At 43.9% G+C, this 27,241-nt stretch overlaps 1 protein-coding gene and 2 non-coding genes across 3 annotated transcripts in view; all 3 read right to left on the minus strand.

The window, feature by feature from the left end:
- The window catches only part of MTRF1 (mitochondrial translation release factor 1), a 103,098-nt gene extending 91,411 nt beyond the window's left edge, over nucleotides 1–11,687 (minus strand). The window contains exon 1 of the mRNA XM_060194698.1: nucleotides 11,582–11,687. The gene's annotated coding sequence lies outside the window, so the exon portion shown is untranslated. The remainder of the gene's footprint in view (nucleotides 1–11,581) is intronic.
- LOC132539607 (U6 spliceosomal RNA) lies at nucleotides 9,702–9,808 on the minus strand. The gene has a single exon (XR_009550947.1). It is a non-coding gene; the product is annotated as a U6 spliceosomal RNA (small nuclear RNA).
- A 12,534-nt stretch (nucleotides 11,688–24,221) lies between the features above and the next one.
- On the minus strand, nucleotides 24,222–24,328 carry LOC132539615 (U6 spliceosomal RNA). The gene has a single exon (XR_009550953.1). It is a non-coding gene; the product is annotated as a U6 spliceosomal RNA (small nuclear RNA).
- Between the last annotated feature and the right edge of the window lie 2,913 nt (nucleotides 24,329–27,241).

Genomic DNA, 27,241 nt, shown 5'->3' on the forward strand with positions numbered 1-27,241 from the left:
CTCCAATGCAGGGACTCAAACACGGGAGGCATGCACTCTAACAGCTGAGCTATCTCCAGTCACCAAAATGTAATAAACACACTTTGAATTCATCTAAAATACCACTGTGAATAACTGCAGGATAATATAAAATTGGGGGGGATTACAATTCTCACTGGCATTTTTAGCTAAAATTAGTTGAAGACCTGTTTCTAGACATCAACATTGTTAAAAATATTGTATTTATTCATTCCTTTTTGTTGCCCTTCTTTTGTTTTTTTTTTCTTTGTTAGTTTGTTTCTGCTATTATTGTTGTTCTTACTGATGTGCTCATTGTTGGATAGGACAGAGAGAAATGGAGAGAGGAGGGGAAAAAAGAGAGTGGGAGAGAGACATAGGCACCTGCAGACCTGCTTCATTGCTTGTGAAGCGACTCCACTGCAAGAGGGGAGTCGGGGTTTGAACCGGGATCCCTACTCCAGCCCTTGTGCTTTGCACCACCGGTGAGTGACCACCTGTGCTACCGCCAGACTCCCTGACATCAACATGTTTATGTCCACAGTGTCAGTGAGACAATCCCCCCTCTCTCTCATTTAGACATGGGTCAAAGTCAGTCATATCAGTTCCTGTTTTCAAAGGAAAAATGGAAAGACTCTAAGTTACAGAACAGCCTGACATGTGCTTCCAAAGAACATGAGCTGCTTAGAAGGGTCCCCAGAACAGCAATCCACACACTGTTACTGTGGTGCCGATCTCTGCATCTAGGCTTCCTCAGCAGCCCACACACCACCACTGGCAATGCTCTTTCTTATTCTTATCTTCACATTCTCTGAGCACGCTCTTGACAAACCAGACATGTGTGGTCACTCACAGGACTAACCAAGGCTGCTTCTCAAAATTGATGTCAATGTCCCTGGAGCCCCACGGTGGTCCCTCTAAATGTGCAGCACAGGGAGTTTCACCTGGAGCTATTCAGCACTGAGATCAGCCCCCCAGAGGAAGACCATCCTATGACAGAACAGAATCTCTGGGGTCTAAAAACTCCTCAGTTGGTGCCCACCTGCAGCCAGACTTCATGTCTGCACACTGATGTGCTAAGAACGCTATGCTCTGAATGAAACTGTGCCTCCTCACTTCAATAATAGTAACTCACTGAGCTTCCTTCAGAAGTATGTTTAAATTCCAATATGCAGTTCATTCCAGTGGAAGAGAACTTCTAACAACTGGTGGGAAAATGCAAGTGCATCTACATTTATCTGGATGCTGAATCCCAAGCCCCAGACTGTTCAGTTATTTTCCTAACGTGTTCAGTCCTGGCTATGCTGTGTCATGTTCATAGTTGCGCAAGACCTGTAGGACTCCAAAGTCAGAAGCTAACACAGTAAGAATCAAAAGGTTTGGGCTGTGTGTGTCCATGTCCACATCACTGCCCCTGGCAAGTGTGGTGAGAGGGCTCAGGGCAAAGGCCAGGGCTTAGGTGCTGGCTCACCTGATAGAGAGCACATGTTACCATAGTAGAGGACCTGGGTTCAAGTCCTTGGTGGTCCCCTCCTCAAAGGGGAAGAACTCAGAAGCAGATGAATAGTGCTGCATGTGATCGAATTTTCTCTTTATTTTTCATAGAGAAAATGAAAGAGGAAAGACAGACATACAGAAAGGGAGAGAGACACCTGCTGCTCTGCTTAACTGCTCTGTGAAGCCTCCTTTCCCCTGGGTTGAGGGCCTAGGTCTTGAACCTGGGTCCTTGTACATTATTGTAGCTGTGCTCTATAGTGTGTGCCACCGTCTCCCCCATCCATCTGCGTGCTCCATCAAAAGAAAAATGGGAAAAAGAAGAAGATAAAGCATGGCCTCTAGGAATGGTGGAGTTGGGCAGGTGTGGAGCCCCAGGTCTGGTGGGACAAAATGAAGCACAGAGTAAAGGCCGTCTCACATTAAACATTTCAGTGAACGTTCAAAGGTTCATTGTTCACCTCACTGTTGCCTTCCATCTTTTGCTGTTTGTCTGTTTTCCTTTTGCCATCATCTTAATGGGGGCTTCCAGGTTTATGGGACAGAGTTGACATATGGGCACAATCCCAACCGCTGTCTCTTAACCTCTAGAGACACTCGGGTCTCCTGCCCTCAGACAGCAGGAGCGCCTTTGAAGAAGCTTCTGGAAGCTCCAGGTGGGAAGCAGTGACGTCAAGGACATGGCCATGTGGCTGAAGTCTAAGACTCCCTGAGCGCACCCATTCTATCTCCAGCAAGACTGAGATTCCCCTGTGCACTGTGACTCCTGGTGGACTCAAGGTGTGGTCTCCAAAGTGGGGGTCCTGGTGCCTCCTCAGAGCAGAAGTGCAGACCCATGTGGACCCAGGAAATCAGGCAGGAGCTGGAGTGGAAGCAGGAGCAGGACACAGAAGCTCAGGGCATAGAGAGAGCAGGGAGGAGTATTTCCTGGATGAGTCATGGTGTTGAGGGAGAGAAGGCACCACCCAGAAAGGGGAGTGGTTACAGCTGTAACTTTTGGCTATAAAAGTAGTGAACCTTTGGAGTTTCTTCCCTTTCTTTGATTCCTTTCCATTGCCTTATTGCTGTGGAGAGAACTTCCAATACTATGTTGAAGAGTTATGGTGATAATGGACAGCCCAGTCTAGTCCCTGATCTGAACGGGAATGTTTTCAATTTCTGTCCATTCAGTATGATGTTGGCTGTAGGTTTGCTATATATGAATTCCACTATCTTGACAAATTCCCCATCTACTCCTGTTTTTTGTAGAGTTTTGAGCATGACTGGGTGTTGGATTTTATCAAAGGCTTTCTCTCCATCTATTGATAATCATGTGGTTTTTGGTTTTGCTTTTATTAATGTGGTGAATGGTGTTGATTGACTTATGCATATTGAACTAGGCTTGAATTCCAGGAGTAAATCCCACCCTGTTGTGATGAACAATCATTTTGTTATACTGCTGTATCTGGTTGACTAGGATCTTGTTCAATGATTTAGCATCTATGTTCATCAGAGATATTCTCTTGAGCTTTCCTTTTTTTGTTGTGTCCCCATCTGCTTTTGGAGTAGGGTGATGCTGGCTCACAGAAGGTGGAAGGATATGTTCCTGTTTCTTCGATCTTTCAGAAGAGCTTTAAAAGTATAGGTATTAACTATATCCTAAAGGTTTTGTAGAATTCATTTGTAAACCATTTGGTCCTGGACTTTTGTTGTTGGGAAGCTCTAATAACTGTTTTGATTTCTTTGTCTGTAACTGATGAATTTAAGTTTTGTAGTTCTTCCTTGTTCAGTTTTGGAAGGGTGTATGTTTCTAGGAATATTCTGTTTTTCTGGATTCTTTTTTAAAATTTATTATTTATTTATTCATTCATTTCACCAGAGCACTGTTCAGCTCTGACTAATGGTGGTACGGGGGATTGAACCTGGGAATTTAAAGCCTCAGGCATGAGAGTCTGTTTGCATAACCATTATGCTACCTCTACCCTCAGTCCTTCTTCCAGATTTTTTTGCTAGTGGCATGTAGTTGTTTGTAGAACGTTCGCTTAATTTTTTTGGATTTCTGTGGTGTCTTGTTGGGCTTAACTTTGCGAGTGGGAGACAGATGACCAGGGACTCATGGCTGAGTTGTACATAATATCTCTTTATTTATGCAGAATGTAGCACAATCTAAACCATCTAAATACTAAACTAAACTACCTGTCCATATATATATATATATATATATATATATATATATATATATATATATATACTGGCCAAGTAGGATGTAAACAGGATATGACATAGAAAGGGTGAGGCAAAAAAGATATTGGTGGAGATTAGGGTGTACTAGGAGAGGGAGTGGAGCAAAAAGACATCATGAACCAGTGGGGATTAAACCAATGCCCTGGAGACAGGATGGTGCTTAGTTAACAGTGGTTATGTAAATAGAATACAGTGCTAATCAGGGGGGGATTAAACCAATGAAACAGAAGGTGTTTTTAGAAGCAGAATTAGAAGCATACCAACAATTCCCCCTTACTTTTTAACTAATGGCCATAGTATCAGGAGTGTGGGGTGAACAGAAACCTATATGGCACAGGAATTTTCAAAAGAACTGGCACATGACATGGAGGAACAAAATAGGAGAGAAGCAAGAACCAGTGTGATGCCAAGGGGAGGACTGGGGAGGGGGCGTTTCCTGAATCAAAGGGCAGTGCCGAGCAGGCGAAAGGGCATTTCTTGCCTCTTGTGGCATCTGTTGCCTCAAAGGGTGTTTCCTGCCTCTGTGGGCATCTCGTGCCTCAAAGGGTGTTTCCTGCCTCTGTGGGCATAAACTAGTAAGGAGGGTGGTATCTCCTCTATTATTTACAGTTCTATATATTTGTATCCTCTATCCCACCCCCCTTTTTCTAGTAAGTCTGACTAAGGGTTTGACAATTTTGAGAACTTGTTTGGAGGTTCAAGCAGGGGAGCGCAGCTATTTGTATACCCTCGACCGAAGACCGGTCCATCTCTATTTGGGGAAGGCTGTCCTCTTCGAAGGAGTGATGCACGTGGAGCGGTGAGGGAGGTGAGGGAGGAGGGGACACCTGCCCAGCCAGCCAGATAGGCTGAATCAACCCTGGCAATCAATGGGATGACAGATGTCACAGCCAGATTGTCCTCACATCCAAGTGTTTGACAATTTTAATTTTTCACAGAACCAACATTTTGCTTCACTAATCTTTTGTATGGTTTCTTATTTTCCATGTTGTTTAATTCAGCTCAAATTTTTGCCATTTCAGTCCCTCTGGATGCTTTAGGGTTCCTTTGTTCTTCTTCTTCTAAGTCTTTAAGGCGTGCAGTAAAGTTGTTTACTTCAGCTTTTTCTTGTTCTGTAATGAGTGCTAGTATAGCTATGAGTTTCCCAGTAAGTATTGCTTTAGCTGTGCACCAAATATTTTGGTAGCCTGTGTCTTCATTTTCATTTGTTTCTAGAAACATTTGAATTTCTTGCTTGAGTTCCTCTTTGATCCAGTGGTTATTCAGCAGTATGTTGCTGAGTTTCCAAATTTTGTGATTTTTAAGTAATTTTCTGTTTGTTGTTGAGTGTTAGCTTTAATCCACTGTGGTTTGAGAAGATGCTTGGGATGATTTTCGTGCTCTTGAATTTGTTGATACTGTCTTTGTGGCCTAACATGTGGTCTATCCTGGAGGATGTACTGTGTGGATTTGAAGAGAATGTGTATTCCACTTTCTTGGGGTGAAGAACTCTGAATATGTCCAGGAGGCCTAGTCAGTGCATCTCTTTGATCAATTCTCATTTCTTTACTGTTTCTCTACTTAGTTGATTTAAGTGTGAGAGTGGGGTGTTGAAGTGTCTTACTATTACTGTTATTACCATTGATGTATTTTTATACCTCTTTCTGTGATGTATTTAGATGGGCCCTCATTGGGTGCTTAGATGTTAATAATTGTTAAATCTTTTTGGTTGATTGATTCTCTGATCATTATGAAATGACTGTGACTATCTTTTATTACCTTATTTAATTTAAACTTTACTGTGTCAGAGATTATAATGATAGTTCCTGCCTTTTTTGTAGCCCATTAGCCTGTATGATAGTTTTCTATCCTTTCACTTTAAGTCTGTGTTTGTTTTGTTGTGTCAGGTGTGATTCTTGTGAGCCACATATGGTTGGGTTGTTTTTTCTGATCCATCTTCCCACTCTGTGCCTTTTAATGGAGGTATTTAAGCCATCAACATTTATTGATATTATGGATTTAAGATTTTGCAGTGCCATTATTCAACAATTTTTTATTTGCTGCTGCTACCTTTTCTGATGTATAACATCTTCTCCTGAGTTTCCTGGTTAGTTCTCTGTCCCCTGGTGTCAGCACGGGGCCTCCCCACCACTGCTCCAGTTTCTGAGGGCAGTAACAATGGAGTCTCACAGTTGTATTTGGTGAGTCTTAGGGGAGTCCTCTCCTCCCTTCAGCTGTCTTTTGGTAGTTGAAACAGACTGGAGGTGGTATCTCAACTGGTAAAATACTGGACTGTGATCAGCCACTTCATCTCTCCCTAGGCTCCTCTCTCTGTCCACAAGCCACACGGGTTTGCACTCAACAGTGATTTGGTGGGTTCCTGAAGTCCTTCTAGCCCTGTGTTGTTGTAGTCCAAGATGGTCTCTTTTGGTATTCATAGTTGACCTGGGAGAGGGGAGGAGAGCAGAAGAGAGGAGAGCAGAAGAGAGGTGAGGTGAGGTGAGGTGAGGTGAGGTGAGGTGAGGTGAGGAGAGGAGAGGAGAGGAGAAAACACTGCTGCTGCTGCTCCATAGCCACAAATCCCTGCCTACTTCTTTCAATTCATACCAAATGATACTGCATCTGCTGATCCCAACCTAATCAATGCAACCAGCACCATCTCAGCTTGCTTCACTTTGGACTGTGTCCAGAGGCAACAAGTGTGAAATGTCAACCCTTCAGCATCATTACCCTGGTGAGACCTTTCCTTTCTCATAGGATTCTCTAATTCCATTTAATGTGGTGCACTTCCTAACAAAGTCCCAGAACCTAGGTATAGACCAGGTCCTATGATATAGGGCATATGTACACATCTCCATAAATTAGGGCAAAATGTATACCTGAACGCAAAAGTACACAATAGTTTGCAGTGAGTCAATAAATGAAACAAGCAAGTAGAAAGACCTAAAAAGACACCATAAAGTACCTAATGAAACAGTTTCTACTTAGACCTAGATACCCTCCTCACCTACTTCCTATTACATTTCCCTCAGTCACTCCAAAATTAACCTTATCAAAGTAAGGACTACAAAAGCTGAATAAGGCCAGGAGACTGGTATACTTTAATGATGACTTTCTAGTCACTATCAGTCCATCCCATCACCTGAAGCCCTGTTGGTGGCAATTGTGAAATTGTACCCCTCTTATCCTATGGTCTTGTCAGTGTTTCCATTTTATAAAATAAATAAAGAGAATCGCAGAGCTTTAAGTCTAGAGCTGCTTGGGAAGACACTGCTTGTCACTCCTTTGAGAGCGGGCTTTCCCAAGCCTCTCTTGCTGGATGGAGTGGCACTTGGATGTTCATTTGGCAATGTCACCTGAACTGCGGGCTCCCAACCACGCTGCCATCTGAGTAGTAGCCCTGTCAGTGGGTAGCGAGGTGCCACACAGTGTAGACACTGCCCTCCCAAGCCAATTCACTCATCTAGTGGAGCTCTGTTCTCAGGCCTAGTGAGGAAAGGGGAGGTGCTTTATCGCCCTTAAGTGAGCAGGCACAAACATCTGCAGGTGGAGAGCCAGAGGCTCAACCCAGGATCCTTACACCAGCCCCTGTGATTTGCACCACCTGCGCTTAACCTGTTGCACTACCACCTGACCCCCTACCTTTCTTTCTTTTTTTTTAAATGTATATATATTACCTGCAGTCTGCTGGCATTTTGCTGTTGACACCTGTCTTTCTCAATATTCTGGTAAAGCCTAGCTCAAAGCACACACAGGGCGATTTCTTTGTTTTTTATCTGGGAGCCTTCTTGCTGGCATTTAACTACAAGCCCTGGAAAATTACCAAAATCAGAGACAGATGGGAGTTCCCACAAGGCAAACTAAAACAGAACCAAGATGTTTAAGACAAGGAAACATGAATCAGGAAATTATTACAAAAGGTTAAGAACATTTTATATTTAACATGCTTTAGAAATGATACCTAAGGGAGTTAGACGGTAGCTCGGTGGGCTAAGCACACATGGCACAAAGAGCAAGGACCGGTTAGGATCCTGGTTTGAGCCCGTGGCTCCCACCTGCAGGGGAGTTGCTTCACAGGTAGTAAAGCAGGTCTGCAAGTGCCTCTCTGTCTCTCTTCCTCTCTATCTCCCTCTTCTCTCTCAATTTCTCTCTGTCTCTATCCAATAACAAAAAAAAGAAAGAAAGAAAGAAAAGAAATGATACATAGATTGCTATATGGAAAACTGGGAATTCTTATGCATCTACAAACAATTGTATTTACTGTGGAATGTAAAACATTAGTTCCCCAATAAAGCAATTAAAAAGAGAAAGAGAGAAAGAAAGAAATGATACCTAGCTTAAGATGGTAATAACTGTAGACTCACCTACAAAGAAGGAAGCTTCAGAAGCGGTTAAGCTGTGCTGCAGGTGTCTTTCTCTCTACCTCCCCCTACCATCTCAGTTTCTCTGTCTTTATTCAATAAACATGTAAAGTAAAATAAATCTTGAAAAAATACTTGTAAATGGTTGCTCTGATACTGATATCTTGAGGTGTTTCCTATGTGAAGGCTGAATGTAGCAACACCTATGGATGACCATGATTCTTTCTCCAAGTTCTGCCTCCCCATCCCATCCCAGCACATTCATTTACTTTCAAAGATCAACATACAGCAGGGTATTGTGACCCAAATGTAGATACACACATTGTCTGGCTCAGGGAGAACTAAGTCAGCTTGACCCACTTCAATCATAAATAGAGATGTTGAAAATAACTTTAGAGACCAGTGCAAACAAGCTACCCAGTGTCTTAATAAAAAGACAGTAGTGACTGTTCTCTCCTTTGCCTTGGTTCTAAATTTGTTGATTCTGGATTTTAAATGGGCCTGGCCTACTGTTGAGTCCAGTTACCATCCTAAATCTAGGTGCAGGTTGTCTGTTTCTTAAAAAGAAAACACAACATGTTTCTTACAAACATAACATAACATAAATAACACACATAACATAACTTTTTTATTCATGAGAGAGAATGAGAGCAACATTCTGGTACATGCAATGCCAGGAATCAAACTGAGAATCAGAAGGCGGCTCAGGGGGTAAAGCACATGCTTTATATAGCATGTGGCTGGGGGTCTGATCCTCGACACTGCAAGTGAACACCACAGGCAGGCAATGGAGGGACTCTGTGCATAGAGGAGCAGGGCTTTGCATGTCTCTCTCTCTTAAAGGATACAGGATGGAGACTGGCAGGGAGGCTTCTCAGCTGTCCCATGCCGGTTCAAGGTTCTGGGTGGGATTGATCCCCAGACACAATATTTGAGAAAAAAAATTTAAAAAGTCTTTGTATTACTTAAAAGATGTACAATTAAGAGAACAATACTACCATGATTTTATTTTTTTTAAATATTTATTTTATTTATTTATTCCCTTTTGTTGCCCTTGTTGTTTTATTGTTGTAGTTATTATACTTGCTGTCATTGTTGGATAGGACAGAGAGAAATGGAGAGAGGAGGGGAAGACAGAGAGGAGGAGAGAAAGACAGACACCTGCAGACCTGCTTCACCTCCTGTGAAGTGACTCCCCTGCAGGTGGGGAGCCGGGGTTCGAACCGGGATCCTTATGCTGGTCGTTGTGCTTTGCGCCACCTGCGCTTAACCCGCTGCGCTACAGCCCGACTCCCCATGATTTTATTTTTTAAAAAGCCAATCTGCAGCCCTTGAGGCTGGCACAGTGATTGGAGTTCTGAACTCAAGCATGAGGTCCTAAATTCTACCTCCAGCAACAGTTGTTCCAGATGCTATAGTGTTTCTCCTCTCTCTCCCTCTCTCTCTCTCATCCCTTTCTCCCTCACTGATTAATAAATCTTTTAAAAGAGCTCCAGCATATGTAGAACAAAAGTTCAGACAGACCTAGGATCCCATATATGCAAATCCAGACCTCTTTCCACTGAACCACCTCCCAGCTTGCATTAACTGGCTCTTTAAAAGATTATAATTATTTATATGTGTGTACATATATTTTATATTTTTAAAAAAAATATGGTAGGATTCATGAATTTGTGTGTAATCCTTGAGCAGGGGCCATGCTAATCTTCTCTGTATCATGCCAATTTTAGTATATGTGCTACCAAAGCTAGGACTATATTATAATCTTATTTATAAAGTGTTAAGAGATGGAGATATTTGGATTCGGGTGGTGGCACAGCCAGTTAAGCACACATGGTACAAAGCTCAGGGACAGGCCCCTGTCTTTCCAACTGCAGGGGAGTCCTTTCACAGGTGTTGAAGCAGGTCTGCAGGTGTCTTTCTTTCTCTCCCCCTCTCTGTCTTCCCCTCCTCTCTCCATTTCTCTCTGTCCTATCCAACAACAACGACATTAATAGCCACAACAATGTTAAGCAACAAGGTCAACAAACAGGAAAATAAAAAATAAAAAAAAGAGTAGAAAAGAAAAAAAACGAGAGGGAGACAATGAGACCTTGGTGACAACAACAACAAAAATAAAATAACCTACTTATACTCTACAATTGCAGAATGGCTAGGGCAATAAATCTGTAGGCATTAAGTCCTGAATTCAATCCCTAGCATTGCATGTGCCATAGTCATGCTCTGCTTCTCTTTTTTGTATTAATAAGTAACATTTTTTTTCCTTTTTTAAATTTCCTTTTTTTTAAAAAACCGCGGTTCCTGCCCGGTTCCTACCCAGCTCCAAGATTGGCTCCTGCCTGGCTCTGCCCAGCTCCTAGTGCAGCTCCCACCTGCCAGTGCCCTGGCCTCCCCGTTGTGCCCTCAGTCAGACTGCAGTCCCTCCAGGACTGTCCCCACAGACACAAGTGCTCCAGGCGATCCCCACCCACTCCCCACTGCACACTGAGCCCAGCCAGGCCCAGGCCTCCTGGAAGGGATCAGGGGTGGGAGCGGGCTCAGAGTGGCCTTCCAGGACCAGCAGGTTGCAAAATGCCAGACCCTCAGCCCAGACCAGATCCACAGCCTGGGTGCACGGTTCGGCAAGGGTTCCAGCCAGCCGGTCAGGGGCACCGCTCTGAAATCCATGTCTATTCCGAGAGAGAGAGACAGAGACAGAGACAGAGACAGAAAAAACACTTCAGTTCTAGAAGTGCGAGGGGACCCCCAACCTGGACCCACACCCAGTGCCCCAGCCTTCACCCTAGTCTGGGAGCCCGGCTCGCCATGTTGCCCCAGGCCAAACTCGAGGTTCATGATTCCAAACAGACGTCCCCCAGGGACCTCGTCGTGGGCCACACCGAGAAGAAGGACAGAGGGCTCTATTTCAGATGGGCTGCTGCGCGGAAAGTTCTCTGGGCCTGGTCGCTCCGGAAGCCAAGGCAGGCCGGTGGGTCTGGGTCCCCTCCTGCCTGGGCGGTTGGGGTGGGCAGGAGGCGCACTGCCCGGCTTCCAGCTGCGCAGGCGGGTCCTCCCCCTCGGGGCGCTTGGAGCTGCCGGCATGGACACGCTGGGCGAGGCCTTGGGACCCAAGGACCCCTCTCCTGGCAGGAAGGAAAGGGAAGGCCAGCCACCTGGACTCTCTGGCTTGGTCCCCGTGCTCTTGCTCACTGAAGCCGAAAACAGCGGGATCTGGAGGCGCGCAGCCACCCTTCCAGGGTGTCCCTGCAGGTTCGGGGTCTAGGGGCTTGTGCACATCTCTCAGGGTGCACCCCTGCCAGTGCGCATGGCCGATTTCCCGGGGAGCGCCCTGCCCAAGGCCGCTGGGTCCTGGGGGTTGGGGAGGCTCACAGCCCCCTCTCCAGGTGCACCTGGCCTGGGGTACTGGGTCTGGGGTCGCTGGCCACTCTGTGGCTGACCCCGACTTCGCCCCTCCCCCCACCCAGCACCTTCATGGGCGGGCGCAATACCCAAGCCATCCAGGGCGCTGGGCCCCAGGGGCCACTTACTTGGAACTGGAAGAATCCCAGTAGATGGGCTCAAGCACGATGGACCTGGCCAAGGCGGTCCAGCACAGCACCGTCGTGAATCCCCAGCAGTACTTACACGCGGGGGGGGGGGGCTCCGCAGGGTTGTGACCAGGCCCTTCCCAGCGCTGGGGCCTATGGGTGCAACGCACGTGACATGACGCAATGCAGCGTGGGGGCGACGGGGCCTCAGGGCGCGGGCTGGATGGACCCAACTGGGACAAATGGAATAAAAGAAGAAGGGAAGACAGGGGGAGAGAAAGATAGACACCTGCAGACCTGCTTCACTGCTCTGGGGAAGTGGGGCTCCAGACACACTTGTGGAGTCGTCTGTCCAGGGAAGTCTGGTCAGCATCATGCTAGCATCTGGAACCTAGTGGCTGAAAAGAGTTTACATACAAAGCCAAACAAATTGTTGACCAATCATGGACTTAAAGGCTGGAATAGTACAGATGAAGAGTTGAGAGGATACTTAAGAAATTCTTTGATAATTTTAAAATAGGCACAGGTGATGGTGATCTCAGTTGAGCATGCACATAACCATGACTAAGGACCCAGGTTCAAGGCCTAGTGCCTACCTGCTAGGGGGTGGGGGAAAGCTTGACAAGCAAGCAGAGCTGCACATGTCTTTCTCTCTCTCTCCATTATCTCCCCTCCTTGTATGAATTGTCTAGTTCTATCAAATAAAAATTAAATTGCAAATATAAATTCCTTAAAAATAATCTCTGTCTTCCCCTCCTCTCTCCATTTCTCTCTGTCCTATCCAACTACAAGGACATCAATAACAACAATAATAACTACAACAATAAAACAATAAGGGCAACAAAAGGGAAAATAAATATTTTAAAGATTAAAAAATAATAATTTAGAAATATTTTTATTATCTTTATTTATTGGATAGTAACAGCAGAAATCAAAAGGGAAAGGGGAAGTAGGGAGCAGATGGAGAGAGACCTGCAGCACTGCTTCACCATTCACAAAGCTTTTCCTCTGCAGGTGTGGTGGGGACTCAAATCCAAAATAAATTTTAAGACTCTAACTCAACTCATTTTGTGTTGATGGTGTTAGGGTTTAGAGACAGACTTAAGTTTGAATAAAATCTAGAGACAGGATGTAAAGTTCAAAATTTCAGAGCCATAAAAAGAAATAGGGCTTTTCCCAGACCCACCCCTGCTACCTGCAGGATGAGACTGGCTGAGAGGAGGACAAAGCAGTAGGAATATAATATCCCTTTGGAATATATATCCCTTTGGAATAGAACTAAAATAGGCCTACTAGCTATCTTCAAAATGGAGACCCCAAATCTTCATCTGCAATATTCCAGCCTTTAAGGTTCATGATTGGTCAACAGTTTGTTTGGCTTTATATGTTAACTCTTTTTTCAGCCACCAGGTTTCAGATGCTACCAAGATGCCTACCAGACTTCCCTGGACAGACCACTCCACCAGTGTGTCTGGAGCCCCACTTCCCCAGAGCTCTGTGCCACTAGGGAAAGAGAAAGACAGGCTGAGAGTCTGGATCCACCTGTAAACACCCATGTTCAGCATGGAAGCAGTTACAGAAGCCAGACCTTCTACATTCTGCACATCATAATGTCCCTGAGTCTATACTCCCAGAGGAATAACGAATAGGAAAGCTATCGGGAGGGGATGGCACGTGGAGTTCTGGTGGCAGGAATTGTACCCCATTTATCCTATGGCCTTGTTAATGTTTCCATTTTATAAATAAAATTTTTAAAAAGAATAGCATATATAGAGAGTTGTATGCAAAAAAATCAGTGGGACCTTCTTTAAAAGACAAAAAAAACAAGGGGGCAGGTGGTGGTGCACCTGGTTAAGTGCATACATCATAGTGCACAAGGACTTGGGTTCAAGCCCCTGGGCCCCCACCTGCAGGTGGAAAACTTCACAAGTGGTGAAATATAGCTACAGGTGTCTCCATCTCTTTCCCTTTCTATATGCTCCTCCCTTCTCAATTTCTCTGTTTCTATCCAATCAATCAGTCAATCCATACATAGATAATTAAAAAACAACAGGCATCGCATGCAGAGAAACTCCCCTCTCCCTCTGAGCTGAGGGGGGACATTTGCAGAGTTCTTCTGGCCTAAACAAAGTGCTGGGTGAAGTTTTGCCTCTGATTTTGTATTTCCTCTCACCTATAAAGGAATGCAAATGGGAGGGTGGGGTAGGTGGGGGTGCACTGGGTTTAGTGCACATAGTATAAAAGCACAGACTCACGCATGGATCTTGGTTGGAGGCCCTGGCTCCTCACCTGCAGAGGAACACTTCACAATCCGAGAAACAGGTCTCTATCCCTCTCTATGTACCCCTCCCCTCTCAGTTTCTCTCAGTCTTAGCCTAAAATAAATAAAGACATGGAAGCACTTGTTCTCAAAAGAAATCTGAGCCCAGGGGCCAGGCGGTATTGCAGCAGGTTAACTGCACATGGCAGCACAAGGATCCTGGCTTGAGCCCCAGCCTGCTGCTCCCCACATGCAGGGAGGGGTCGCTTCACTAGGGGTGAAGCAGGTCTGCCAGTCTCTGTCTTCCTCTCCCCCCTCTCTCTCTTCCACCTCCTCTCTCAATTTCTCTTTGTCCTATCCAACAACAGCGATGCAACAATGGCAACAAAGTGGGAAAAATGGCCTCCAGGAGCAGTGGATTTGTAGTGCAGGCACCCAGCCCCATAGATAACCCTGGAGGCAAACAATCTTGTTTTTCAACTTTGGCCTGAGAGTGAGATCATCCCATATTCATCCTTCAGTTTCTGACTTATTTCACTCAACATGATTTTTTCAAGGTCCATCCAAGATCGGTTGAAAATGGTGAAGTCACCATTTTTTACAGCTGAGTAGTATTCCATTGTGTATATATACCACAACTTGCTCAGCCACTCATCTGTTGTTGGACACCTGGGTTGCTTCCAGGTTTTGGCTATTACAAATTGTGCTGCCAAGAACATATGTGTACACAGATCTTTTTGGATGGATGTGTTGGGTTCCTTAGGATATATGTAGAAAACACATATATCTACATATATGTGTTTTCTACATATCTACATATGTAGATATGTAGAAAACACAAGTCGAACCTGAAATGGAATTGGAGTATTACACCAAAGTAAAAGACTCTGGGGTGGGTGGGTTGGTGGGGAGAATACAGGTCCATGAAAGATGATGAATGACATAGTGGGGGTTGTATTGTTAAATGGGAATCTGGGGAATGTTATGCATGTACAAACTATTGTATTTACTGTTGAATGTAAAGCATTAATTCCCCAATAAAGAAATAAATTATTTAAAAAAAAAGGTATCTGAGCCCCATGTTTTTAGCTGCACTACTTACAGTAGCCAAACAGGAAAGCAAACTAATAGCCAATAACAGATCATTGAATAAGAAGTTATGGGAATAGGTATTAATCATTCCTTGAAAGTTCTCTAGAATTAAATGAATCTGTTTTTAATGGAAACGATGAATAGTGTTGCTTACAGTCATTAATGTAGGGACACAAGCAGAGTGATTTCTTCTGGTCGACTGGGTTATCAAGCAAACTTACCAACATTGAGCACCGATGTCTAATAGTGAAATCTGACCTAATAGTGAAAATATCTAACAGTGAAATCGGGTATCAACTGCTTTTTTCTTTTTTTTTCCTTTAGTTTTTAAAATTTATTTTCCCTTTTTATTGCCCTTGTTCTAGTTGTTGTTATTGATGTCATCATTGTTGGATAGGATAGAGAGTAATGCAGAGAGGAGGGGAAGACAGAGAGTGGCAGAGAAAGATACACACCTGCAGACCTGCTTCAAATCTTGTGAAGGGACTCCCCTGCAGGTGGAACTGGGGAGGGTGTGTGTGTGTCAAAGCAGGATCCTTATGCAGGTCCTTGTGCTTCATGCCACCTGTACTTAACCCACTGCACTATACCACCCAACTCCCATCCATTGTTTTCTTCCAATCCTCTTTTATGGTTAAAGTCATGAGTAACTCCAAATAAACACTGGGACACATAGCTTTTTAGTATATTCTTGTGAGAGTTTGCTCCCTACCTTGTGGTTCATTACTCAATTTCTCTCTGGTAGTACACAAATGGGCAGAGCAGTAGAGAAATAACTGCATTTGTATGTATAGATAGAGACATGTAGAAATAGGGAACGTTAAATCAATACTATGTAGTTATTTATCTACTAGGAAAACGTATTTCAGAGACTTTATCTCTTGTACTTTCGATAACTTCTTGAACTAAAATTTTAGACACTTCTGCTTTACTCTAAGGAACCTGAGGATCAGCAGAATTGCTGTGACTTGAACTACAGCTCTTTCCCATCTGCATTTTTCCTCCTTATTTTCATGAAGGTTATGGAAGCTTTACTGTTGGTTACCAAAGAAAGAACATGCAGAGAAAAAGTTGATCAACTGTGAGAGATGGCTAGGTCTTCTCTTCAAAAGAACACAAACAGAACAACTGTTTAGTACAAACATTCTTTTATAAATTGTTATCTATGACCACCTGTGGCCAGTAGTTTTGTATTCTTTAGGTCAGCTGCCTGCAGTGCCTCCCCATCCTCCAGCAGAGACCCTCATTCTCCCTTCCTCCTTTCCTTCTTTAGACAATGGGGAGACTGTGAGCTCTGAAGCCCAGCCCAGGGGTGGAGGAGACAGCTCTGCTTCAGGTATAAAAGATGGGAGAAGGCTGAGGGGGACATGCTGCTGCCTGAAGGCCACTGTTGGTGGCATGCCCTTTTGCAAAAGAACAAATAAATGCCTTGCTTCAATTCCTTATTTTTTTACCTTGACAAGTATTTTTAATTGGACATCATTTCCAACACTAGGAACCCAGGGATGCTGATGGCTCACCCCACTCCTGCCACCTAACAATGTCCCAATGGTTCTTTCTCTCTGATTTTAAAGTCTACTGAGAAATTGAGAGGAAGGGGAGAGAGAGAGAGATGTGGAAAGAGACCCCCACAGACCTGCCTCACCTCACAACAAAGAATTATTATGGTTATTCTGGGAAATGGCATAATTCAGAAATAGGATTGACTCATTGCTCAGAATCCTTCAAACAAGATGCCAGAATCAGAGATGGGTGAGCTTATAGCAGTAGCGGAGTGGACTCTGTCTATGTCTCTATCTCCCTGTGCCTCTTTCCCCTTCCTTCACTCTCCCTTCCCACTATCTCTAGAATTTATAGTTGATGGCTGATTTTTGTAATAGTCTATTCTTGCCTTTCCATTTTTCTTTCTATTTTTCTCTTCTTTTCATTAATGTCTGTTGTTGTTTTTACGGTTGTGGTGTTGTCTGGCTAACTGATTTTGATTGAACTGCATCAATCTCTGCTTCAGCTGCTATTGTACACTCTGGGGTTTGCGACTTCACCTGAGAAAAGACTCTAGTGTGGCCTTATACTCACACAAACAACAACTTAAGAATGACAGGACAGAAAACTATAAACCACATTAATGAAAAATAAAGAAGGTTAAATTGAGAGCAAATAAAACTGCTAGAACAATGAATCAGGACAAGACCCCAGAACAAAGTCCAGATAAATCAGAAGTAATTATATATAAGTATGCAAACACTAATAGATCTGATGATCACAGAAAAAAAGACAACTATGGAGGACAGGGCTATCAGAAATAGGGAAACAACAGAGGAGACCCTCAAGGAAAATACCAGCTACCTCAAGGTAATTAGAGAACTGAAAGCTGAAAGAACTGAGGTAAAAGGCCAACTAGCAGAACAAGTTACTGAACTGAAGAAGGAAGGTGAAGGAAGGGAACGAAGATTAACAGAAGCAGAAAACAGAATTAGCCAGACAGAAGATGAGCTAGAGAAAAGTAAGAAGGATGTAAAAGAGCTAAAAAGGAGATTGAGAGACACTGAAAACAGTAACAGAGACATATGGGATGATCTCAAGAGAAGTAAAATTTCATAATTGGCCGGCCAGAGGAAGAAAGAGAGGAAGGGGAAGAAAACATCCTAGAGGAAATAATAGAGAAAAACTTCCTAGCTCTCAACAACAGAAAGGACATTAAGATTACAGAGGCCAGGAGAGTCCCAAACAGGATCAACCCAGACCTGAAGACACCATGACATATCATAGTTACAATGAAACAAAGTAAGGATAAAGAAAGAATCCTGTGTGCTGAGCAGCTGCACAGACAGTTAAGTGCACATAACCTGAAGGACAAGGACAAGCATAAGGATCTGGGTATGCGCCCCTACAGGGAGTTGCTTCACAGATGGTAAAACAGGTCTGCAGGTGTCTATCTGTTCTCCCACTCTATCTTCCCCTCCTCTCACCATTTCTGGCTGTCCTATCCAACAAAAATACTACTAACAACAATAATGATAATATTGCATTTGCCAATCCCAACCTAATCAATGTAACGAGTACTACCTCAGCATGCTTCACTTCAGACTGTGTCAAGAGACTTCAGGTGTGGAATGACAACCTTCAGCTTATTACTCGGGTGAGGCCTTTCCTTCCATAGTATTCTCTAATTCCATCCCAGGAGGTTCACTCCCAACACCTAGATATAGGCCAGGTCCCATGAGATAGAGCATATGTTCACATGCATCCATAAACTAGGACAAAATATATACCTGAAAGCATATGTACACAATAGTCTTCAGTGAGTCAGTATAAAGTTCCTAATGAAATAGTATCTAATTAGACTTAGATACCCTCCTCACCTCCTTCCTATTACAGTTCTCTCACTCACTCCAAAGCTAACCTTAACAAAGCAAGGACTGCAAACCTGAAAAGGACAAGAGGCTGGCGTACGTTAATGATGACTCTTTCCTCACTATCAGGCCACCCTATCAGCTGGGGCCCTATTCGCAGAGTCCTGAGATTCCCAAACAGACATGATGGGCCTAGACCTCAAATAATTCCCTCTCTCCATTGTTACCGGTCATCTCTATAAAAAACAACCCTATATGGGCCCCCAGAGGACCTTGTCCTCAGCTAGGATCAACAATGGTAGAGAATGTCCCATCCTCCAAAGGGAGGATGGACAACATAAGCTATGCTACACCTAAGGAAGATGGGTCCTGATATTGAGGCAGCTTGGAATGCTCCTACTCATGACCACAGCCTGTGAGCTCAGATCTACAGGGATGCAGAATTCACATAGATCCTAAGTTGAATATTGGTCCCAGTCCATATCAAATTGATAGGGTTTATAGTCAACAATATTTATATCCCTTTCCCATAATAGGGAGCTACTCTCTTCCCTGATCCAGCTTTCTGTCCCTTTTCCAGCCATGACATCACCTCCCCAGACAATACTGGGATCCACTTGCATATCAGATTTCAGGCTCAGAGGAAAAATAAAAAACAAACTAGTATAGCTACAGGACCTTTGAAATATAACTAAAATATGCCTACTAGCTATCTCCAAAATGGAGGGTCCCCCTCCCCAACACGCCATCTGCACTATTCCAGCCTTTAGGTCCATGATTGTCAACAATTTGTTTGGCTTTGTATTTTAATTCTCTTTTCAGCCACCAGGTTCCAGATGTCAGCATGATGCTGACCAGACTTCCCTGGACAGACAACCCCACCAATGTGTCCTGGATCTCTGCTTCCCCAGAGCTCCACCCCACTAGGGAAAGAGAGAAGCAGGCTGGGAGTATAGATCGACCATTCAATGCCTATGTTCAGTGGGGAAGCAATTACAGAAGACAGACCTTCCACCTTCTGCATCCCACAGTGACCTTCGGTCCATACTCCCAGAGGAATAAGGAATAGGAAAGCTGTCAGGGGAGGGGATGGGATATGGAGTACTGGTGGTAGGAAATGTGTGGAGTTGTAACTCTCTTATCCTATGGTTTTGTTAATGTTACTTTTTAAATAAATTAAATTAAGAAGGTGAAGAAATTTAAAAAATTTTTTTGAAAATTACCTCCCTGCAGTTATCTCTTTTTTTTTTTGGCTTCCAGGGTAACTTCTAGGTCTCAGTGCCTACACTACAAATCCCCACTGTGGATGTGCCGAGGTGAGAAAGGAGTAAGAGGCCCAGAGGTAGTGTGAGCACTAACTACTGTGCCAGGACTGTGGCACTGCTCACCCTTTCACCATGAAATTTAAACAATATATTGCATGGCCCGGCTGTCACACACAAAGTGCATACACTATAGTGCCTAAGGATACCAGCGAGTAAGCCCCGTGACCTTGCCTGCAGGGGGGAAAGCTTCACAGGTACTAAAGCAGGGCTATGGGGGTCTCTGTCTCCCTCTTCTCAATTTCCTTCTCTAGAAAAACAAATATTAAATAACAAAATAAGCACTAAGGTGCAGAGCTTACCCTGCAGTCCTTAGAGGCTGGCTTCTGGTAATTGAAATATGGGAATAGGAGAAGGTGATTCCAGGGTTTAGAACAAGCCTTTCCAAGTATAACTGACTTCGAGAGAAAGAATTCCATAACACTTTGGAGGATTGAGTTAATGGGATGACAGAAAGGCAGGAAGATAACTGAAGGGAAGGTTAGAATATCCCCAGTAGTCACAAGCAAGGTCCCATCAGTGTAAATCAATCTGAGAAAGTCCAGAAAGACCTTTGAAGAATAGACTCTGTGGAGTTGTAGACCTCAAAAATATTGTAATTCTATCTCTTTGAGTAAAAAACAGTTAAGAAACCCGTGATTTTTCTACTTAGCTTTCACGGATAGAGGCCTACCTACCAGTTTAGAGAAACAAATACATGAGCAATACACTGGGTGTTTTGAAAGGAGGCGCTGGTGATCTGTTTATATATCCTCTGTGCAGCTCCACTTTCAGGCCAGTATCTGAAGAGAGAAAATCCTGCAGGCAAAGAGCTGCAAGGAGGTGGCAGGTGCCTGCACTGCTAGTGACAGAGAACCACTAGCTCTAGGAGATTTGATTTCACTTTGTTTAAAGCCCCCTCATGGCTACCTCTACAGAGTATTATTTAAGTTAGTTTTTGTTTGTTTGCTTGCTTTTTTGTTGTTTTTGTTTTGAACAGAGCAATGATCAGCCATGGCTTACTGGGAATTAAACTTGGGGCCTCATGTATCTTGGGACTGAATGTTTGGAGCTTTAATTCTAGGACCATCTCCCCAGCCCAACACACTCTCTATTCTTTTGAAATTACCTTCTGAATATTTCTGAATGAATCCTGTTATGGCTGGATTTTATACCACAGCCTCTGTTCAGATGCTTAAATATCTATGTTCAGCTAAACCCATCCATGTCGTTTTCTCCGGGGCTGGCTTCATGGGCAGGTCACAGATGACCAGAAACTCGTGGCTGAGCTGAGAACGCAGTTTAATCTTTATTCACGAGCGGGCAAACAATGTAATCACCACACCATGTGCCCTCCATCTTTCTCCTCCCGGCAGCAGAGAGGAACTCAGGAAGTACATAGGGTAGGGGGCTATGGACTTGTCCTTCATAATTAAATGATAAAAAGGAAGAAATATATAACATTGTGATTCACAGCTACAACATCCTTCTTATCTTACACACCTTCCAATGGCCTCAAGCTCCCTGAATTACAGTTCATTTATAAAACTCTGTTTTCCAGTTTTAAGCACTTACTTAAGGAGAAAGACATCCTTTGGCAAAGCATCACTCATCTCTCACACAAGCCATGCTGGTCCAGAAGACAAGATCTCACACATCCAAGTTCAGTGTCACAAAGGCAAACCTAGGGTTCTTCCTGCTGAGTTACTTTTCAGGCACAAAGACAACCCCACCATAACCTCCTATCAGCTGACCCCTTCACACTGTACTAGGGTGTCAGTTGTCTCTTCTCACACCATCCAGTTTCATGTTGTGCTGCCTCTGCATCTGCTGCCTGTGACTTCTGAAGGATAGTTCTTGCTCAACTGCCCAAATCCATCTCAGTCCTCAACCATCCAGTTCAGTCTTCCTGTCGCCAAAAAGAAACCTGCTGCCAGCAGCTTCTTTCCTCAAGAACTAATCCTTCTACTTTTCACAACACCTCAGTCAGTGCCCATCTGCCACACAGCTGAGCAGCTTCTTCCCCTAGCAGACTGAGGTCCTGCATTCCTGGGGTCACCTCTGGCAAAACACCAGTCCCTGCAGGGTTCCAGCAGGTTCACTAAACTCAATGGTCACAGGCAGGAATACTTAGAGGAGACAGCATTGAATGGTGGTGCAGTGAATAAGACATTGGACTCTAAAGCATGAATTCTGAGTCTTATCTCTGGCATTCCATAGGTCACAGTGATGCTCTGGTTCTTCCCTCACACCTTCTCATTAATAAATAAATCATTTTTTCCTTTCCATTTTGTTGCCCTTGTTTTATCATTATTATGTTTATTATTATTATTGTTATTGATGTCATTGTGGATAGGACAGAGAGATATAGAGAGAGGAGGGGAGGACAGAGGGGGGAGAGAAAGATAAGACATCTGCAAACCTGCTTCACCACTTATGAAGAGACAACCTGCAGGTGGGGAGCCAGGGGCTCAACCCAGGTTCCTTACACCAGTCCTTGTGATTTGCACCACCTGCACTCAAACTGCTGCACTACCACCTGACCCCCACCTTTCTTTCTGTCTTTCTTTTATTTAAATGTATATATATTACCTGCAGTCTTCTGGCATTTTGCTGTTGACACCTGTCTTTCTCTATAATCTTCTGGTAAAGCCTACCTCGAAGCACATGCAGAGCGATTTCTTTGGTTTTTATCTGGGAGCGTTCTTGCTGGCATTCAACTACAAGCCCTGGAAAATTATCAAGACCAAAGACAGATGGGAGTTCCCACAAGGCAAACTAAAACAGAACCAAGATGTTTAAGACAAGGAAACATGAATCAGGAAATTACTACAAAAGGTTAAGAACATTTTAGATTTAACAGGCGTTAGAAATGATACCTAAGGGAACCAGACAGTAGCACAGTGGGCTAATCCCACATGGCACAAAGAGCAAGGACCATTTAGTATCCTAGTTCAAGCTCCCGCTCCCCACCTGCAGGGGTGTCCCTTCACAGGTAGTAAAGCAGGTCTGCAGGTGTCTCTCTGTCTCCTTTCATCTCTACCTCCCCCTTCTCTCCCAATTTCTCTTTGTCGCTATCCAATAACAAAAAAAAAAAAAAAGAAGAAAGAAAGAAAAGAAATGATACATAGATTGCTATATGGAAAATGGGGAATTGTTATGCAAGTACCAACTATTATGTTTACTGTGGAATGTAAAGCATTAATTCCCCAATAAAGAAATTAAAAAGAAAAAGAAAGAAATAAAGAAAGAAAGGAAGAAATGATACCTAGCTTAAGATGGTAATAACTGTAGACTCACCTGCAAAGACGGAAGCTTCACAAGCAGTTAAGCTGTGCTGCAGGTGTCTTTCTCTCTACCTCCCCCTACCATCTCAGTTTCTCTGTCTTTATTCAATAAACATGTAAAGTAAAATAAATCATGAAAACATACTTGTAAATGGTTGCTCTGATACTGATATCTTGAGGTGTTTCCTATGTGAAGGCAGAATATAGCAACATCTATGGATGACCATGATTCTTTCTCCAAGTTCTGCCTCCCAATCCCATCCCAGCACATTCATTTACTTTCAAAGATCAACCTATAGCAGTGTATTGTGACCCAAATGTAGATACACATGTTGTCTGGCTCAAGGAGAACTAAGTAAGCTTGACCCACTTCAATCATAAATACAGAGATGTTGAAAATAACTTTATATATAGAGACCAATGCAAAGAAGCTACCCAGTGTCTTCAAAAAAAGATTGTAGTGACTGTTCTCTCCTTTGCTGTGGTTCTAAATTTGTTGATACTGGATTTTAAATGGGCCTGGCCTACTGCTGAGTCCAGTTACCAGCCTAAATTTAGGTGCAGGTTGTCTGTTTCTTAAAAAGAAAACACAACATAACATACGTTAATTAAAAACATAACATAAATAACATACATAACTTTTTTATTCATGAGAGAGAATGAGAGCATCATTCTGGTACATGCAATGCCAGAAATCAAACTGAGGATCCAGAAGGTGGCTCAGGGGGTAAAGCACATGCTTTATATAGCACGTGGCTGGGGGTCTGATCCTCAACACTGCAAGTGAACACCACAGGCAGGCAATGGGAGGGACTCCGTGCAGAGAGGAGCAGGGCTTTTCATGTCTCCCTCTCTTAAAGGATACAGAATGGAGACTGGCAGGGAGGTTTCTCAGCTGTCCCATGCAGGTGCAAGGTTCTGGGTGGGATTGAGCCCCAGGCACAATATTTGAGAAAAGTATTTAAAAGTTTTTGTATTACTTAAAAGATGTACAGTTAAGAGAACAATATTACCATGATTTTATTCAAAAAAGCCAATCTGCAGCCCTGGAGGCTGGCACAGTGGTTGAAGTTTTGGACTCAAGCATGAGGTCCTGAATTCTACCTCCAGCATCACATGTTCCAGACTGATGCTATAGTGGTTTTCCTCTCTCTCTCCTCCCTTTCTCCCTCACTGATTAATAAATCTTTTAAAAGAGCTTCAGCATATGTAGAACCAGAGTTCAGACAGACCTGGGATCCCACACATACAAATCAACTTAGCCACCTGCCAGCTTGCATTAACTGGCTCTTTAAAGATTATAATTATTTATATCTGTGTACATATATTTTATAATACTTTTTTTGAAAAAATATGGTATGCCTCATGACTCTCTGTGTAATCCTTGAGCAGGGGCCATGCTAATCTTTTCTGTATCATGCCAATTTTAGTATATGTGCTACCAAGGCTAGGACTATTTTATAATCTTATTTAAAAAGTGTTAAGAGGGCTACCCACTCTTTTTGGCTGGCGGCTCCACGGGCCCTCGTGCCTGTTTACCTGTCACCGCCACCACATTCTGCCCCGGTAGTGGTGGTGGTTGGGCGCTCACATAGGGCCTCCTTGGGCATATATGAATTTCCTGCAACCTTCCAACTCTGCTCTGTCTGGATCCCGACGGCCTCTCCTCCTTTGGATGAGAATCTCCACGCCCCTGCAGCTGGGCTCAGCCTCTCTCCCCTTTGCTCTCAGCCCGCCTTCCTCCTCCAGCTGATCATCTCTGGCTACCTCTGGCCTCTGTCATTTCTGCAGCCCTGACTGTGTTTACCCTTTGGAAAAGACAGGGTGACTAGGCATCCCCGCTCTCGCCTTCCCCCTCTTTCTTCCAGCTCCTCTCTGCGCCTCTGCCTCACATGCATGCCTCCCTCTTCTTCCTTTCTGGCAAACGGAGGCTCCTTGGCAGATGCTTTTATCCGGTCTTTTCATGGGAACCGGTCTTCTTGCTACTGGCACCAGCAATGCCTTAGCCTCCACCCAAAGGCTAACTTTGTCTCCAGATTCACTACCCACGTGTCTCACGGGTACCCAAAGCTCAGGGTGTGCCCACACACTCATTAAGCTGCAAACTCATTTATTTACTGTTCTATTTGTTTATAGAACTAAAGCACCACCCAGACACATGTGATGTGAGGGAACAAGTCGAAACTCATGTCACCTTACCTGCTTGAGTCACCTTCTGGGCCATTATGTGCTTTTTTTTTTTTTTTCTTTTTCCCCTGCCTCCAGGGTTATCGCTAGGGCTTGGTGCCTGCATTATTTATTTATTAATTTAATTAAATTTTTTTTTTTGGTGCTGGGGACAGAACCGGGAACTTTGGAGCCTCAGGTATGAGTGTTTCTTTGCATAACCAATATACTATCTATCCCTGCCCCACGCTTATTTATATATGGGGAGGAAGGACTGAGTAAACAGCATAATAGTTATGCAAAAATACTTTAATGGGGCCGGGTGGTAGCTCACCTGGTTGAGCGCACATGTTACAATGTGCAAGGACCCAGGTTCGAGCTCCTTGTCCCCACCTGCAGGGGGAAAACTTGATAGGTGGTGAAGCAGGGCTGCAGGTGTCTCTCTCCCTATTTCTCCTCCCCTCTTGATTTCTGATTTTCTCTATCCAACAAATAAATAAAGATAATTAAAGAAAAAAATACTTTCATGCCTGAGGTATCAGGATCAGTCCGTATTCTCACCGTAAATCAGAGCTAATCTGATCAGATTCCCTAGTCTTTCTCTGTATCTTTCACTCTGCTTCCCTTTTATGGAGGAAAAAAAATGGGCAAAAACTTTTCATGACTTTCCACCACAAGCCAGAGCTGAACTATGCTCTTGTTAAAAAAAAAAAAGTAAAACAAGTGGGCAGGCATCTCGAGAAAACAGAAATAGCAAGCAAGCTTTAACGTTTTAATAGTTGTTATAGTTTAAAGAGAGGGAAAGAACTCTCGAGGTGTACTATCGCCCTCATGTGGTTCAGTGGTGAAAACACATGAGATTCTCGGGCCTGGGAAGATTTGGAGGATTCAAAAGATTGACAAAATGCTACTTTTAAAAAATATATATTTACTCATTCCCTTTTGTTGCCATTGTTGTTTTATTGTTGTAGTTATTATTGTTGTTGTTATTGATGTTGTCCTTGTTGGATAGGACACAGAGAAATGGAGAGAGGAGGGGAAGACAGAGGAGGGAGAGAAAGACACCTGCAGACCTGCTTTTCCACTTGTGATGCGACTCCCCTGCAGGTGGAGAGCTGGGGGATCGAACCAGGATCTTTAAGCTGGTCCTTGCACTTGGTGCCACCTGCACTTAACCTGCTGCGCTACAGCCTGACTCCCCAAAATGCTACTTTTACAGGTGTCCTTCTTAGCTAACCAGGTTTCCTATGGGTCTGGGCTGTTACATGTGGAGAAAAAAAGCATTTAATCATGTATATGTATGTGTGTGTGTGTGTGTGTGTGTGTGTGTGTGTGCATATGTATATATATGGAATAGGACAACAGAAGAGAGGGAGAACCAAAGCATCCATTCATCCATTCAGCACATGAAATGCTGGGGCTCAGTCTGCCACAGCTGCCCAGCCCCATGCCCCAGGTCCCAGGGGACAGAATCCTACTGGGTTGAGGGCATTGTCAGTGCCAATTCAGGACCCTCCAGAGAAGCGAAGTCAGGCATGCATGAGATGCCGGCACATCAGAAAAAATAAAATCTTTAAAGTGAGATGGTCATACCCATAAGGCACAGAGGCTGGCTCAGGGGCAGGCAGAGTTTAGGGACCAGGAGTGGAGAAGTGTTTGTGTGTGTAGGAGAAGGAGGAAAAGCTAGAAAAAAAAAGTGTTAAGAGATGGAGACAGTAGGAGTCAGGCAGTGGCACAGCGGGTTAAAGCGCACATGGCGCAAAGCTCACGGACCGGCGGAAAGATCCCAGTTCGAGCCCCTGGCTCCCCACCTGCAGGGGAGTCCCTTCACAGGTGGTGAAGCAGGTCTGCCGGTGTCTATCTTTCCCTCCCCATCTCTGTCTTCCCCTCCTCTCTCCATTTCTCTCCGTCCTATCCAACAACAACGACATTAATAACCACAACAATGTTAAGCAACAAGGGCAACAAAAAGGAAAAATAAATAAAAATTAAAAGAGTGGAAAAGAATAGAAAAGAAAAAAAGGGGGGGCAATGAGACCTTGGTGACAACAACAACAACAAAAATAAAATAACCTATTTATACTTTAGAATTGCAGATTGGCTAGGGCAATGGATCTGTAGGCATTAAGTCCTGAATTCAATCCCCAGATTTGCATGTCCAATAGTCATGCTCTGCTTCTCTTTTTTGTATTAATAAGTAA

Source organism: Erinaceus europaeus, chromosome 7 (genome assembly GCF_950295315.1).
Source record: "Erinaceus europaeus chromosome 7, mEriEur2.1, whole genome shotgun sequence".
Taxonomy (NCBI): domain Eukaryota; kingdom Metazoa; phylum Chordata; class Mammalia; order Eulipotyphla; family Erinaceidae; genus Erinaceus; species Erinaceus europaeus.